At 35.7% G+C, this 18,339-nt stretch overlaps 1 long non-coding RNA gene across 1 annotated transcript; it reads left to right on the top strand.

Annotated features, from left to right (window-relative positions):
- Window positions 1-93: 93 nt before the first annotated feature.
- On the top strand, window positions 94-14,801 carry LOC118016508. The gene is made up of 4 exons (XR_004680847.1): window positions 94-112; window positions 4,801-5,042; window positions 5,421-5,581; window positions 14,784-14,801. It is a non-coding gene; the product is annotated as an uncharacterized LOC118016508 (long non-coding RNA).
- The last annotated feature ends 3,538 nt before the right edge of the window (window positions 14,802-18,339 follow it).

The raw sequence follows: 18,339 nt of genomic DNA, 5'->3' as shown, positions 1-18,339 counted from the left end.
CGGGGCTCGATCCCAGGACCCTGGGATCATGACCCGAGCCGAAGGCAGACACTTAACGACTGAGCCACCCAGGCGCCCCTTAAAGATCCTTTTTAACACTGGGACATTAAAGGTATGTTGGTATGGTAGGCTATTCTAGTGTACCTATTACTTTCAAACAAACAGTATACTATGTTATTACTCTCATGTGCATGTTAGGAATGATCTCATGCTGTGGAAGATAATTGACTACATGATAGATAGATACAGTTTGCATGCAAAGGATCTTTTAAAGGGAGAATAAAATATCTTACCTTCATGTGGTCATGTTTAGTAGCTAGTTATTAAATGTCCAATAGGTGTTTTTTTCAGTGGTTTGTAAATTGCAGTTAATCCTTTCTTCATCTGCTTTCATGACTCTTTTAATTCTCTTTTCTTGTTTTGATTGGAAGCCTTAGAACACACATAATTTAGAGCTCATCAGTTTGGAGATGGGAAATGATTACTTAAATTGTCAGTACTCTGTTATCAAAAGTAAGAGGCATTTTCCTTTAGGTTAATATTCATAATTAAAACATTTTTTCTTTTCCAGTATTGCTATGACTTAAGAAGATTGGTTAGGTACAGCCACACTTAATTTGAGTTGGAAAAACAGTAATAAACATTACTATCAATTGATTTTTCCTTACAATTTGTAAGCCACTTTCATATCCTCTACCTCATTGGAAACTCACAAAAATTTTTTGATATGAAATTAATTTTGTGATTTCCCTTCTATACATGAGGGAACTCAGGAGTACATTTTAAAAACTCACCCAAGGACTTAGGTGCTGGGATTCCAACTCTGATTTCATTCCTTCTAACCCCAAACTCTTGACCATATACTGCTGCCTATGAATGGTAGATGGCTATTCAAAGGAGATTTTGAATCTTGCTTTTTATTCTTTTTTTTTAAGATTTTATTTATTTATTTGACAGAGAGAGATAGTGAGAGCAGGAACACAAGCAGGGGAGTGGGAGAGGGAGAAGCAGACTTCCCACAGAGCAGGGAGCCCGACATGGGGCTCGATCCCAGGACCCTGGGATCATGACCTGAGCCGAAGTCAGCCGCTTAATGCCTGAGCTACCCAGGCGCCCCTCTTGCTTTTTATTCTTATAGCTACTTTATGTAACTGACCCTCTTTCCTATGTTTGAGGTGAAGAAGTGGCATGTTTTATAATAAAAATATGAACAAAATTTATTAAAGAATAAAATCTAATGCAGATAGCTGTCTGCTGGTATTTAATCTATAATAAAAATAAAGATAACCATAATAATTGTATTAGATGTTTGAGTAATCATGCCAAAGGTATACTGTTATGGACATTTTTTTTTTCTTGTAAAGTAACCATAAAATTTTTTTTCTTGTAAAGTAACCATAAAATCCATATTTTTTTTATAATGAAGTTATCCTCTGATTCATCTTAATATAAAAGTGTTTTTGCCATCTCCCTTTGGATTTGCATGGAAGTTTGAGATAAGAAAAAAACCCATCATTTCTATGGTGCCTTGTGGATATATCTGTTTTGTATCCATATTATATATACTCCTTTATCCTCATCCAACTTTACATATTAGACTTCAACCTAGAACTGTTTCTTTTTTCTTTCTCCTTTCAGGGGTTAGACACTATTTAAAAAGGTAAATTAGTTAATTATGGACGAATTATCAGTCTTTGTATATTGCTAGTGTGGTAAAGAAATTTCAACCAAGTGTCTACAGGGATAATTCAGTCAACCATTCATTCTTTATCCAACAAATATTTATTGACTCCCTACTATGTGCTAGTTTCTGTTCTAGCAGCCTGGAAACACTAGTTGAACAAAAGAAGCAAAAGATTTAAATTAATCTTTTACTGAAGAATGATTCAATAACACCATGGACAGTCATTTGAAAAATGTTGGTTCTAATAGAGCAGTGGCTGTCAAAAATGTGGCCCCTAGAACCTGGAGGTCTCTTACCCACTCACAGGGTGCACGAAGTGAAAACTAATAATAATACTACTAAGACATTATTTGCCCTTTTCACTGTGTTGCCATTTGTAGTGATGGCACAAAAGAAATCATAGGTAAAATTGCTGGTGCCTTAATATGAATGAAGGCACCAAATTGTATTAATAATCATTGTCTTTTTTTATAGCCATACACTCACATTATAAAAATTTAAATGCCATTTTTACTTAAGAATGTCATAGATATAGCAGTAAAAATAACTTTATTACATTTGATATTTAAATACCCATTATTTTCGTGTTCTGGGTGACCAAATGCAAAGTACTTATGAAGAACTTCTGCATACTCAAATACTATTGTCATGAGGAAAAGCACTTGGGCAGTTGTTCGAGTTGTGAGCTGAAATTGCTGTGTTTTCCATGCAACACCATTTTTATTTGAAAAAAAAATTACTGGCAGAGAAAATGTAATTATTTAGCCAGATATTTGGCAGATATTTTCTAGAAAATGAACAATGTGAGCCTGTGATTTCAAGGAAAATAAGTAGCAGTATTTGCTGCCAGTAATAACAAAATTTGAAGGAAAATTAGAATTTTGGAAAACTTGTATTTGCCAGTGCTTAAAGACTTTTCTTAAAGGTCAGTGATGATATTAGCAAATGCAGTTTTTTTCTGTTGCACAATGAAATGTATCAACATTTGGAAGATTTGGATAACTCAGTGAACCAACATTTTTCAAATGACTGTCCATGGTGTTATTGAATCATTCTTCAGTAAAAGATTAATTTAAAATGCAAGATAGACCAGTGATTTTAATGTAAAGAGTTGTTGTTTGACATGTTTTATACCTGTTGATTAGATCCTTTTGACTGATTATGCTGTTGAATTCTTCCTTATTCGTGTATTCGTGCTGATTTTTTTTTTTTGTCTACTTACTCTATTCATTGTTGAAAGGGTGTTGAAGTCTGCAACTATTGCTGCAGATTTGTCTATTTCTCCTGCAACATTTCTCTTTTTTATCTGACTACTCCATATCCTGCCCAAATCTGTGAGCCAACAAATTATCTTATTGTTGTCCCACTTTCAGTTGCATTTCTTCCACTTACAATAAATTTGATTTAAGTCCTAGATTATAGAGAAGGTCCAACCAGTCATTCCTTGACAACGTTTTTGTCAAACTAGGGTCTACAGACATATTTTCAGAATGTCCAGAAAACTATGTACAAATTTTAAAATGTTCATTTTCATTTCAGTTCTCACCTAAAATAATTGATGTAAAAATAGTCTGGTTTATCTGGATGATCCCCTTATTGATTGAGGACTGCCATGCCATTTCATTGCTTTTGTTTGTCACAAGTTATTTTTGTGAGTTAAAGAAAAAGAATTAATGGTGGTTGTAATTAAAGAACATGTTCTGGAACCCAACTGCCTGGTTTGAATCCTGGCAATATCTCTTATAATGTATTCTAACCTTTAGTTGCTAGTGTCCTTGTCTGTAAAATAGAGAAAATGATACTACCAATCTCCTAAGGTTGTTGTGAATATTGAAGGAGTTGATAGGTGTTGAGATCTTAGAGTATTGTCTGCCTTATAGTAAATGCTCAATAATGCTCTATTCTTTTTTTTAATTCCCTTGCTTTTATTTTTTTAATTTATTTTTTTATTAACATATAGTGTATTATTTGTTTCAGGGGTACAGGTCTGATTCATCAGTCTTACACAATTCACAGCGCTCACCATAGCACGTAATATTTTAGAGCCAAGCGAAGAGCATGTAACATCAGACATGCTATAGGTTTTACTGTTGTTTGAATAGAGAAAAATGGTAGAAGAAATGACTTATTTTACATACGTACAGTAGAAGATGTGAATAAAAATGTTCAAAGCAGTGTTGTTCTTGATAGTGAAGATACAAGAAATAACCCAATATCCACTAATATAAAAGTGGGTGGATAAACTGCTACAAAATTCACACACTAGAATATCATGCAGTAGTTAAAATGAAAAGTACAGTACCATGCAGCAGTATAATATGGATGGATATTAGCAATATAATATTAAAGGAAAAAATAAGTTTCCAAATAATATATATATTTCACCTTCTATGAAATTAAAAACAATAAAATATAAAATATGTACTTTTTAGAAATATATGAACCATCTTAGGCATATATAAAACTATGTATATGAAATAAAATAATCTTTTAAAAGGCAAAAATGATCATAAGTACAGAATTTTGGATGATGGCTGCCACAGGTAGGAGGAGCCTAGGGAATAGAATAGGAGGTTGTATTGTCAGAGTAAACTGCCAGAATCCTAAGTTTTATTTTGAGTGAGGAGTTTACTGTTGTGTGTAACGTTGTAAAAATTAAATGGCTAACTAAATAAAAGAGGACTATGAATGCATCAATGATGAGAATGTGCACTGAACTAAAGATGATGTTTTATCCAATTTTGTGCACCTGAGTTCCAATGAGAAAGAGAGAGAGGGGAAAGTGTTACACATGGCCCACGATAGTACACACATGTGGACAAACCTTGCTGCTAGAAGAGTGAGTATTATATTCATGTTGGAAGGGGTGATTTCATCTCAGCAAAAATCACCTGTCGTGTTAAGTCAGTGTTAAGAATTTGAATTTTGGTTTTTGTTTATATTTACTTTATAATTTTAAATTTCAATTTAATAGTTGTCCAAGTGCTTATGCAATGAAGTTTCCACCTACTTTTTGGTTTATATTTACATTATATTGGAGACAATTTAAGGAATCATTGAAGAGTTGCTGAAATTATTCTTACGTCAGAAGGATTCTGTTCTTTATTCACCTTTAGGAGGTGAATGGTTCCTTTCTCGGGGTCCTTTATTCTAGAAATTCCTACAATGAAATCCAGGGATGGCTGAGAGATGCTGAGATGTTTTCACAGTTACGCCACACAAAGTATGAAAGAACCCACCGTCAGTGAGGTTAAATTGCAAGACAATATTCTCCTTCCTCACTTTCACTCATAAGCAAAGAGTGTTTTCCAGAATCTGTGGGACATGTGATACTATAAGTGATTAACTACAGAAGCAGGTAAGAGAATCAAGAATTTGCATTTAATTTTGGCTATTAAATCAGACATTAAACAGTTTACCAAAATGCAAATAATAGCATTCTTCTCACTGAATTTCTTTCACTGTGGAAAATGTAGGGTATCTTTTTCATAATTATATTATTAATGTTACCCTGTAATGGGTTTACAATGTTTATTTTTCAAAAGAATTAATAAATATTTTTAAAATTTCTCAGTTTTACTTTCTAATACAAAAAATATCAGTAGATATTATTCACATAAACAAAAAGCTCTTTGGGAACCTCAACAGTTTTTAAGAGTATGGAGGGACACAGAGCCCAAAACCTTCGAGAACTGCTGCTTTAACCCATATACTCTTGTTTTTATATTCTCCCTAGGACTACACTGAAATTCATGCAACATGAGATACTGTCATCTCTCACACTCTATTGAGCAGCTGGGAATTTATACATCACTGGGAAGAAACAGGGGAAGCACAGAAGGTTGTCAAGGTGACAGGCTCATGAGAGGCAGAAGGCAGACTCTTCGTTGTGAGAAAGTAGGTGAGCAGGTGTACACTACTGGATAGGTCGATGATTAAAAACCTGTGGAATTTCTGGAAGAATAAGCTCAGAATTTTTACATAAATGACATAAAAGAACGCCAAAGACAGCAAGAGAGGGGGAAACAAGAGTATGTGGTCATGGGTGTCTGCTTTCTGATTGTCAAGTCACCATACTTTACATGGCCTCACATGGCCTGCTGAGTGATGTCTAGACAGTGGAGGAGCTCTGGTCAGTTTGCCTGAGGCCCAGGACATTGAAAGTAGGACAGCACTTTTGTTTAAAATATGTGCAAATATATACACAAACACACACACATATTGAAGGATGCTCGAATAGCTGTCACATACATACAAATCACTTCCCATAAGCTCCTGGAAAAAAATTGCATTTACTAGATAATCTCTATTTCAATATTTGATGAAAAATGCAATATCTGTTTCTTTTTTTGGCATTCATGTCACTGCAGTAAGATGAACCATATTTTAGGCATTAATAAAAGTTTCTCAGCCTTTGCTTAAATCCCATGGGATATAAATCTGAATAATAAACTCAACAAAAACACATTTTTAAAAAAGATTTTATTTATTTATTTGTGAGAGACACAGAGGGAGCACGAGTGGGGGCTGGGGGGAGAGGGGGGCAGGGGCAGAGGGAGAGGGAGAAGTGGATATCCCTCCCACCATCAGGGAGCCAGATGCAGGACCCTGGGATCATGACCTGAGCCTAAGGCAGATGCTTAACTAACTGAGCCACCCAGGTGCCCCTCAACAAAAATACATTTTTAAAGGAAATTGTACCATGTGAGGAAGTTTAAATAATGAAATCTGTGAAATATATATTTATGTATATATACATATATAAAAATATAAATATATATATACTCTAATATTAGCTTAAAACTTTTTATTTCATGGAACTAGTTAGCAACATCATCATTCCATGCCCTGCCCTGCTTTTTGGTCCTTCAACTTTGTTGTTACCAGTTACCAGTGTAGACACTGTTCATTTAATGAAAACTTGGCATATTTTTGCACCCATGCACTGTTCTTCATATAATTGAGAAATTACTTATAACTCAGAAATATTTAAAAGAAACTCTGCTCCCTTAGGTATTTCATCAGTAAACTCTGATTACCTTTATCATGTTTTATATAATTGTTGCACACAGATATTTGTTCTAAGCATATAAACTGTATCCATATAACTGAATATATGCCAGGATATCTGAGGCCATGGCTGTGCAAAGCTTGCCACTTTTCTCTGTCCTTAACTCAGGCTGTCATTCTGCTTAATTTGGTATCTTAGAAAAAAATGTGCCAATGTCTCCGTTTTTTTTCTCTTGCTTTTCTGAGGTACACAATTACAGAAGCTATCTTATTTCAACAGAAAACACTGCTGGCAACAAGAAAGCATGGAAATCTTCAAAGATCTCTTTTAAGGATGAAAATTATCCCATAAATTCCTGCAGGCTTAAGAACACCTCATGATATCTTTTTTTCTGGAAATCCCTTCCCCTCGCCCTACATTCTCCCCTGGAACACCCCCCAGTCATTACAGCTCATCCCACATTTCAGTGCTTCTAGCAGAAAGAAAATCCTGCTGAGATCCAGACTCTCTATCCATCAGGGTACAGTTCTCTTAAATTAATGTGCTGAACTACTAATATTAAGGAGAGGAACAAATTGATTTTTAAAAGTCAATAAAATACAAACCATATGAATTCAAAGATAGTGTTTAGGATTTCTATATTGTATTGCATTTTTGTATCTGCACAGGTAAGGCAGAAAAAGTCGAGTGGCGTGGAATGAGCTAAAGAAGAGGATATAATACTTCTCATGCCTTATATATGCCATAAGTCAGAACAAAATTTTTTTCTGTGCAGCAGCTAGTATGGTAGTATTCACAATTCCAGTTTTGCATTAAAATGCACTCAAAGGAAAACAAAAACAATTATATGGAAACAGTTGGGATATGAGAAGTTATTTTAAAAATTTTTGATATTGAATTATAATAGCCCATCCAGTAAAATGCTTTACGGCTTCTTGTTTATATATATTTTATATTCTAGTCTCCTAAGCTTAATTTAGGTGGATGGACCTGAGAGCTATTGTCTTGATATTATACATTTCCCTAGTTAGTTGAGAAAGAAAAATGCTTTCAGTTAGACAAAAAAATCCAGTTGGTCCTGGAATCTTTATGTTCAGAGACACTGAGAGTTTCATCAGCAACTTGTTCCTGCCTGGGTGCAACTTGTTTTATATATTATCCATCAAAAATATGGATTATCTCTTATTTTTATTAAGAAAAATCATTTATTTTGTATTAGCCAACAGAGTAAGGCATTCATCAAGAATGCCACATTAAAGATGTTTCATTTCAAAGATATAGCTCTAAGTTAACTTCAGTGCTTAAAAAGCAAGTTCTATGGAGAGCACTGTTGTTTACTGATGATAGGGTTAAATAAAATGGTGACAAATGTTAACAGTCTGTTCCATCAGGCTTGGTAACATAACTTAGTTGTGCAAGAATATGTGTGTAAAGAAAATGTAAGTGGCTTCACTGGTCTCTTGGTTTTTATTTATTATTTTCCCATAAAACATTTTAAAATTAAAAGCCAGTAACCCTCATGTTGGTATTGCAAATGAACCCAAGCCATACCTTCTCCTGTAAATCGTATAGCGGGCTTTTTGATACACTTTAAAGTCCAATTCTTTCTTTCTCACGTAATACAGTTGAGAGCCAAAGCTTATCTTGCTTTAAATGGAAGAACAAATTCAACACTAAAATCAACCAGCATTTATGGAGTGCTTATAAGTGAAAGGGATTGTTGGGATTGGGTAAGAGGCGAGAGCAAGATCCCTGGAGTTAAATGCTTACCCATAAAGCCTGGCTCAGTCCTTACTATCTGTGGGAATTTGGGCAAGTTATCGAACCTCTTTTCCCCTACTCCTTATTTGTAGAAAGGAGCTAATAAGAGAATCTATTTCTTAAGTTTGTGGTAAAGATTAAATGAGATAAGGTTTTGAACGTGCTCAGCAGCCCATCTGATACATAGATGACTAGAATGCCATAGACTGTGTCCTCCAAAAATTCATATGTTGAAACGTAATCCCCAATGTGATGGTCTTTGGAGGTGAGACCTTTGGAAGGTGATTAGATCATGAGGGCACTAATGGGATTATAAGAGAAACCTTTTAAAACCCCTTAAAAAAAGAAACCTCAGAGAGCTCCCTTGCTCCTCCCTGCAGGTGAGGATACATTGAGAAAACAGCCATCTATAAATTGTGAAGCAAGTCCTTACAGACACGGAATCTGATGGCCCATTGATTTTGGACTTTCCATCCTCCAGATCTGTAGATATAAATTTCTGTTGTTTATAAGTGACCCAGTCTATAGTATTTTTGTTAAAGCAGCCTAAAGGGACTAAGACAAGTAAGTATAAATTATTATAATAAGTTATATGGAATTCTTGATATTATTATGAAAAAGGTAGATTTCTTACTATCCAAGAGTTCAGTCCAGTGAAAGGGACAGCCAAATACATGATTAGCAAATACCCTATGAGCCAAGATTCATTTATATTAGAGGAAAAACAAATAAGTGCAATTAGAGAACAAGGAGATCCTGGGAAGATCATGTGGAGGAAATGAAAGTTGGAATTGTGTTAAGGAATGGGTAGATAATTCACAGAAGGGGAAGCAGAAGAAATATACTCCAGGAACAAAGAGAGACTATAAATCAGTTAGGGAAGGTATTTATAGAACTTGAGCAAAAAATTCATGTAGCTAGAACACATAGTAATTGTCATGGGAGAGTGGACATTCCTAGTGTCCATCCTGAGAAGAAAAGAGAAGAATACTCTGAAGGCGGCCCCCAGGAAGTCAATAAAAGAAATACTTATCATTCTGCATCCCAGTGTCTTGGCCTCTTCCTGAGGAGGACATCTATCTAGATGCATGCTCCTGCATGCTGTTGGTTTCAGTGTAGGTAGTTGAGAAGCCAAGAAGATGGCACCCTGTAGTGGGCCATAAACTGAAGATGACTCAATTGTATTGCAAATCAGATCCTCCAGTTACACATACTTCTTTGGAATTTTTTCTCTTTCATTACCCTCTAGCCTTCAGTAAAGTCAGGTTTAAATATTTCAGCCTTGGGGCGCTTGGGTGGCTTAGCTGGTTAAGCATCTGACTCTTGATTTTGGCTCAGGTCATGATCTCAAGGGGGTGAGTTCCAGTCCCCCATCAGGCTCTACACTGGGCTCTGCACTGGTCATGGAGCCTGTTGAAGATTCTCTCTCTCCCTGTCCCTCTGCCCCTCCCTGGCTCACTCTCTCTCTCAAAAATAAATTCAACCTTGTTTATGGTGTGCTGTGGGGTGGAAAGGGGGGATCTACTTGCTTGTACAGGGTAAATATTTTAGGTGAAACAGTGTTTTTTTCCTATGTAGTGGAAGATTTATTCTTGAAAAGAAATGACATTCCTGCTTTCAGATCACAGAGGAATCAGAAAGAATAAGTTTCCAAGAAAATTTCAAATGATGGATATTTACCAGAATAGGAATTTCCTTCAGAGGGCTTTGGTCGTCCTTGTGATTTAGGTAGATGGCAAAATTATTTACTGAGAGTAAGGATGACAGGTGTGGGTTGGGAGCCTTGAGATGCATTTTCAAACAGTTGCTGTGGCAAGTGCAATAGGGAATCAATTAGAGTTAAATAAAAGAATTGCTGAGTAGCACTTGGGGCCCAGCTGAGGAATCTAATCCAATGCAATTAGAAAGAAAGAAAGAAAGAGAGAGAGAGGACTCTATACATTACTAATAAAGCAGATGAAGATATAAGATAGGCTTTCCTGGGGGAGCTCAGTTTAAAACCTAAAAGGAGAAAAATGTTATCAACAGTAATCAAGGATGATGTCGAGGACGTATAATAACAGTATGGTTTCCACTTGAGAGCAAGCAGAGCAGTTTACATGTTGGCAGTACATCTAAGTGAATTTTTAAAATAGGGATAATCTAAAGTAAACTGGCAAAGTCCATTGAACAAACAATTAAGTAACTTAATGGTCTGTGCCTTTGTTTAATTGACTAATTTCTGAAGATCCTCTACTGTAGGTTATAGGCAATTTTAAGAGGATAATAGATATAATGAAACAAGTAGCAGGAATATGAAAAAAATTAAATACAATTAACCAATTGAGATAGAAGTGTGAAAATGAAAATCTGTCATGGAATTTAAAGGTGGGATAGAAGTTTTATATGTTATTGTTCCTATTAATTGTGTTTTAATTTTCCTAAAATTTCAGAAGCAGTGCTATGGACTATGAGCATAACTGTGAATCCAAAGATATGGAAATAATCAGAGAACAATAGTCTACTTTACAGTTCCTACCTGATTTCTCTTATTAACCAGGTAGCAGGAGCTATTCACCATGTATAGGCTGTAGTGCTAACCTCGTGAACTGATTTTGGAAGCAAGCCCGGCTTCATTTTTAGACACTTTGTGGCATGTCACAGGACTTGGAACTCTGCCATTATTTATTCATTCATTGTAGGTACCAAAGGCACTAAAAGTTTTGAGAGAAGACTGCTAAAACGAAACCATCTTGGTAAAGAACAACCTGGGTCTTTATTTTCCTACTGATCTGGAGAAATCCCTTTGTAGAGAGAGAGTGAGAGGGAGAAGTCAAGAGAGTGGGGACTGGTGGAGTGGTGGAAGAGAATTAGAGGCACATTTCTACTTTACACTTTTTCCCAGGACTGGGAAATATTAAGGTTGTTTTATAATTCTTTTGCTGACATAAGAATGGCAACAAGCATATCCTTCAGTACATATTGTGAAATGATCCACGTGATTTCTTTTACCATCTTAAAAGTCATTCTCTAATAAAAAATTACTCTTAATGAAGAAAAAGAACCAGTTTTCCATTGAAGTTTTCTACTTTATATATATATATGTATATATATATATATATACATATATATATATATATAAAACCCCACAAATGAAAATTAGGACTAATATAAAAATTGTAATTTAACCCAATTACACAGTACAAGCAAGCCATGCAGGGGCTTATACTTTTGGAAAGTCACTTGGCTCAAAGCTTATTTTTTCTTTTAAAGAATGGCCTCATCTCTATTTTAATGCTGTCAAATGTGCATCATTTCCCCTTCCTAATATTTTATTACAAAATATTAAAAATATATAGGATGTTGAAAGGAAAAGTATGTGGCAAACCCCCATATACCTTCTTCATTGATTCTATAATTACAGTGTTGCTATTTTTGCTTTGTTATATACCTGCTAATCTACCCATCCTTCTATCCATCTATTGTTCCATCTTTTTTTTTTAGCTCTGCATCTTTTTATAAAATAAGAATGGAATTACCAGTATGTGTATATATCTGGAGACAAACCAGGAGTGTAAAAAATATTTTGTATTTTTCAGAGCATGTTTCTTAGAGAGATTGTATTAGTTTCTTTTTGCTGCTGTAAAAAAATCACACAAACTTGTAGGCTTAAAACAACGTGAATTTACTTATGGTTGTGGAGGTCAGAAATCTGAAATCTTACAGGCTAAAATCAAGGTGTCAGCAGAGCTACATTCCTTCTGAAGGCTTTAGAGAAAAATCCGTTTCCTTACCTTTTCCAGCCTCTGAAGGATCCTTTCATTCCTTGGCTCATGGCTCCTTCCTCCTTCTTCAAAGTATATTACTCCAACCTTTTCTTCTGTCCTTAAATCTTTCCCTGTGATGCTCCTGCCTACGTTACAAGGACCCTTATGATTACATTAGGCCCACCCCCAATCCAAGACAGTCTCCCTTGTCTCAAGGGCCTTAATGTAGTCATATCTGCAGAATCCCTTTTGTTGTGCTAGGCAGCATAGTTACAGATTCTGGGGTTCTGGACGGGGCCGTCTTTGGAAGACGTTATTCAGCTTACCATAGGATAATGTTATGGTCTTTACTGTGTGCTTTGCTATTAGCATCCCTTAGTGCCTGGAGAAAACATATGCTGATTTAATGCTTTGTTTACTTGGCCCATTCCATGAAATAAGTAATGCTCTCTTATGAATGGCTCTTACCATATGAGACAATAAAATTATCAGTAATTTACCATTCTTCATGATCACAGAGTTGCACTGTTATTATGTACCATTGAGAAAGAAAAAAAGAAAACACTGCCAATTAAATTGATTCACTACTTAATGTAAGGTGCATTTTAAAAAGATTTATTTATTTATTCATGAGAGAGAGAGAGAGCCAGGGGTGGGGGGTGGGTGAGGGACAGAGGGAGAGGAGAGAGAGAATCCACAAGCAGACAAATCAGGACCCTGAGATCATGACCTGAGCCAAAATCAAGAGCTGGCCACTTAACCAACCGAGCCACCCAGGTTCCCTGTAAGATGCGTTTGGATTTGATGTTTAAATGTGATAAAATGTGTCTCAAAATAGGTGAAATATTTATTTATTTATTTATTTATTTATTTATTTATTTATTTATTTATTTAAGAGTTTATTTATTTTTTGACAGAGAGAGACAGCAAGAGAGGGAACACCAACGGGGAATGGGAGAGGGAAAGGCAGGCTCTTCACTGAGCAAGGAGCCCGATGGGGGACTCGATCCCAGGACCCTGGGACCATGACCTGAATCGAAAGCAGATGCTTAACGACTGAGCCACCCAGGCACCCCTCAAAATGGGTGAAATATTTAAAATTGTCATTTCAGTGGACCACATGGCACAGAGATTGCCCAAGAAATTTCTTCCTTTTCCATTAACTATTTTTAATGACTATTATAAGGTTCCTATTTTAGGTAAATTTGGTTCTATTAAAATGAAGCATTGAGAGAAATACCTCAATTGACTTAGTGCTTGCAGTGACTAAAATGTATGCACATTTCTGCTTTAAGTTATAGTTAGTAATTTCCTTTATTCCAGTATCTGGATACTAAAAGTAAAAACGTTAGTCCTGTTAAGGCCATGTCTTTTGGAGATGGACTTATTATTTTGTACCTCCCAGTGATAAAATGGCAGAGCAATCATCTATAGCATGCATTAGATACCTAAAGGGCACCAAAGTAATTAAGTGTACATTATTTAACTGGAGCTTCTAGATCTCTGGGTTGACAGTTACTTCATAGCCAGGATGGATAGGAATGAAATGGAAACACAATTTTCCTTACATAAAAAAAAAAAGCAAATAGGCTGCATCTTGACGGTCCTTATCTGCAATTCACCTTTATCATCTCAGGAGCAATTCTTCCAGCATACGGCACAAGCCCTTGTGTTTTCATTATTTTCTGCCAACAATCTCTCTTTCCTGGGAGAAACATATAAAGTTAATAAAGAGATAAAACCTATTTCCTTCGAGCCATGTTTTTTCAGATTTTTCAATATTCAGTTAAGGAAGGGCAAAAGTTGCAGACCACCTTAGAGGAACACTGTTAGACTACTTCGATTTTTTTTTTCATATGGTATTTCTCAAATTATATTGTGGAAAGAAACCTTATATTGCTCAATTGAGCTATGAAACAATGATAATGCTTCTGAATTTCAGAAAGTGCTGAAACAAAAGATTCTCATCTCTCAGAGCTCTGCATTGTAGAGGGCTCCCATACATTCAAGAATACGTTTCTGAACACTTTTCTTGGCAGAAAGTACAGTTTAAGCCTTAGATTTTCTTGCCTGTTGCAGTGAGTAGTGTGATTTGAGATGTTGGTCTCAGCATAAGGACCACCTAAAAATGCAGCTATGTTTCCTAACCCAACCAAGAGGAAGGGGAATCAGAATGTTTAAGGTAGTGAGAGCTATAGACTCAATCTAATTCCAACTCCTTAATTTTACTGATTAAGGAACCATATCAGAACTGGGGCTGTAGGTCAATTTTTCCACTGGGTCGGGGGTAAATTCTACAGTTATTTACTTATTTATTTATTTATACAGTTCAATTTCTTTTAGGTTTTGGATATACAGAGCTAAGCTAATTTATAGCTCTAAATTAAGACTGCCTAGAATTCAAGCCACCAAACACACTGCAACAAGTTTTGTTTATTTATTTTACACTTCCTAGAGGAAAATGTCTGCTGCAGAAATTTCACTAGCTGAGAGCTATATGAAGCAGAGTTGAAAGCACTTATTCTTTGGGATTGATATACAAATAACTTCTACGAGAAATTATTCTTTTTCTCTCCCTCAGAATTTATTTGGACACGAGACTGAAAAAAAAATCATTTGGCCTGTGGAGGTTTATGGTTTCAAATGTAAATATCCATTTCACTAAAAAGAAGAACAACGTATTTCCGAAGAGCTGGACTTCTGTGTCTAAGAACTTTGGAACCCGAGCAAAAGGGAACTAGGCAGCCAGGGTCCTTCTTGGGTTCGGGGTAATGGATTGGTGAGCCCTTAAACTTCGGGTTTTGATGGTAGAAATACCTAGGAATTGTCTCTTACCTGTTAACAGTGTGATACAAACAAATTTGCGAGTTCTAGTTTAAACTTTTTTTTTTTTGAACTCGAGAACAGCATTTGCTGAACTTGCTGCTTCTCTGTGATTAAATGCGACCATAGTACCCACCTGTGCGTCACATTCGCAAAGCCTGGAGCCAGTTGCAGCGGAAAGTAAAGCAGTCTATCTGCAGTTTCGCTTTCTGCGATTTCAGTTACCCACAGTCAGCCGGTCCCCGCGGTGGGAAATTAAATGATCCTTCTGACGAATCATCAGAAGGTCAATAGTAGCCTAACTCTACGTCGCGATGCCTATGTCGTCCACATCGCCTCATTTCATCATCTAGGGATTTTATTGTCTTGCATCAACATAAGAAAGGTGAGTCCAATACAATAAGATGTTTTGAAAGAGAGAGACCACATGCACGTAACTTTTGTTATAGTATATTGTTATAATAATTCGATTTTATTATTAGTCATTGCTAATCTCTTACTCTGCCTAATTTATGAATTAAACTTTGTCATAGGTACGTATGTATGTACAGGGAAAAAAAATATATATCTATAGCGTTTGGTACTATCATTGGTTTCAGGCATCCTACTGGGGTCTTGGAAAGGATCTCCTCTGCATAAGAGGAGATTTTGTGCTGCAGGACTATTGTGCTGCACTTCCAAATTCCTAGCAAGCAGTTATAACTCCTCTTTCTCTCCTATTCAAGAATGCACATTGCATAGTAAGTGCATGAGAGTATTGGGGAAAACATTGGCTCTATTATAATTTATTTCACCTGGGTGGCTCAGTCGTTGAGCGTCTGCCTTCGGCTCAGGTCATGATCCCAGGGTCCTGGGATCGAGCCCCGCATCAGGCTCCCTGCTCGTGGGAAGCCTGCTTCTCCCTCTCCCACTCCCCCTGCTTGTGTTCCCTCTCTCGCTGTGTCTCTCTCTGTCAAATACATAAATAAAATCTTTTAAAATATATATATATATAATTTATTTTAAAAAATCATTCCTAACCTTGGTATTTTATTATACAGAGTACTTCACATCTGATAGAGACAAATGTTTCAGAGCATTATGGCTTCGAACAGCTTTTCTGCAGCATTCACTGATTTAATCATGAAAAAGTTTAGTTTATTTCATTTTTCTTTCAATGCTTAGTTTTTTAAATAGTTAACATGGTTAAATTATTCAAAAATCAGAATGATGTAAAAAGATATACTCTGAAGTCTAATTCTCATATCTTTTCCCTTTCTTGCCCCTTTTGGTAAGGATTAGCTTTTAGTTTCTGATTTGTATTTCTTCATGGAAGTATAAATATAAATATATATTCTTATTTCTCCCCTTTTCTTTCACAAGTGAAGGCTACTATATTCATTGTCCTGCACCATGTTTCTTTTAAATTTAAAACCTATCCTAGGGGGGCACCTGGATGGCTCAGTCCTTAAGCATCTGCCTTTGGCTCAGGTGATGATCCCAGGTTCTGGGATCAAGCCCCGCATCCAGTTCTCTGCTCAGCAGAAAGCCTGCTTCTCCCTCTCCCACTCCCCTTGCTTGTGTTCCCTCTCTCACTGCCAAATAAATAAATAAAATCTTAAAAAAAAAAAATCTATCCTAGGGTACTCTATATCACATACTGTGATAATATATCACTACACAGAATATATATATAATATGTATATATATATTTATACACAAACATATATATTTCTCTTTTACAACTACATAGTCCATACCATGAGCTAGTCAGTCGAATATTGATGGATACTTTAGATTCTAATCTTTTGCTCTTATAAAGAATGTTGCAAGAAATAACCTTGTATATATTTTTGTGAGTGATATCAATATCTTGTAATTAAAAAACAAATGCTTCAAATGGCATGGAATTTTTGACTTCAAGATGTTCAGAATCTAAAAAGCAAAAGAAAGAAAATATTAAAAAAAAAAAAAAAAAAAAAAAAAAGGAATCCTGAAAGATCAAGCCCTTCTTAAGTTTAAGATGAGATAAACTCCCAGAAGTGGGATTGCTGGTTCAAAGGGTAAATAAATTTATAATATGTATATATTGCAAATTTTCCTTCTTTAAGGTTGTGACAGTAACATAAATGTTCAAAGTTGCCAAACTTCTGCATTTTTTGACAATCTGATGAGTGAAAATAAATATCTCTGTAAATCTTCATTTGCATATCTCTTGTTATGAGTGAGATTAATTATCTTATTATATGTTGGTTTATTTGCTTTCCAGTAAACTGGCTACTTTTATCATATGCCTATTTTTGTTGATTGTTGGTCATACTTTTATGGAGTTCAAGGAGCCCTGTATATATTGGGAGATTAGCTGTTTATAGTATGAAGTACAAATATTCTTTTCCAGTATGTTTGTTTAATGACTTAGCTTATGGCTTAACTCACCCACATTTATTTCAGAGGCTCTTCTTTGCCAGCTTTTCCTAATTGCTACATCTTTGCTCTGGACCCTATGATCTCCAACCTCCTACATTAGTTACCCTTTCTCTCTCTCTCTTTTTTTAAAGACTTTATTTATTTACTTGAGAGAGAGAGAGAGAGAGAAAGCATGAGCAGGGGGAGGGGAAGAGGGAGAGGCAGGCTCCCTGCTGAGCTGGGAGCCGGATGTGGGGCTCAGGGCTTGATCCCAGGACTCTGAGATCATGAGCTGAGCTGAAGGCAGATGCTTAACTGACTGAGCCATCCAGGCACCCCAGTCACCTCCTTCCTCCCTCTCAAATCTCACTTGTTACTGGGAGTTACTCAGTTGTCCTCAGTTTAGAAACCTATTTACATATCTTCTATCTTAAAAACATAAAATATATTTCTTTTATCTCATATTGCCCTTACTTCTATATTCTTTCCTTTATAGACAGGTTCCTTGACAGAAGTTTTCACTCCATGTCTCCATTGTTACTTTTTTTAAAAGATTTTATTTAAATTCCAGTTAGTTAACATACAGTGTAATATTAGTTCTAGGTGACACAATTTAGTAATTCAACACTTCTATACAACACTCAGTGCTCATCACAACAAGGGCCCTTCATAATCCCTGTCACCTATTTAACCCATTCCCCTGCCCACCTCCCCTCTGCTAATCATTAGTTTATTCTCTATAGTTAAGAGTCTGTTTCTTAGTTTGCCTCTCTCTCTTTTTTCTCATATACTCATTTGTTTTGTTTCTGAAATTCCACATATGAGTGAAATCATATGGTATTTGTCTTTTTCTGACTGACTTATTATACTTAACATAATACTCTCTAGTTCCATCTACATTCATTGAGAATGGTAAGAGTTCATTCTTT

Source organism: Mirounga leonina, unplaced genomic scaffold (genome assembly GCF_011800145.1).
Source record: "Mirounga leonina isolate KUSES-001 unplaced genomic scaffold, KU_Mleo_1.0 Mir_168, whole genome shotgun sequence".
In the NCBI taxonomy this organism is placed as follows: domain Eukaryota; kingdom Metazoa; phylum Chordata; class Mammalia; order Carnivora; family Phocidae; genus Mirounga; species Mirounga leonina.
Note: the sequence above shows the minus strand (reverse complement) of the source record. Positions and strands in the feature narration are given on the sequence as shown.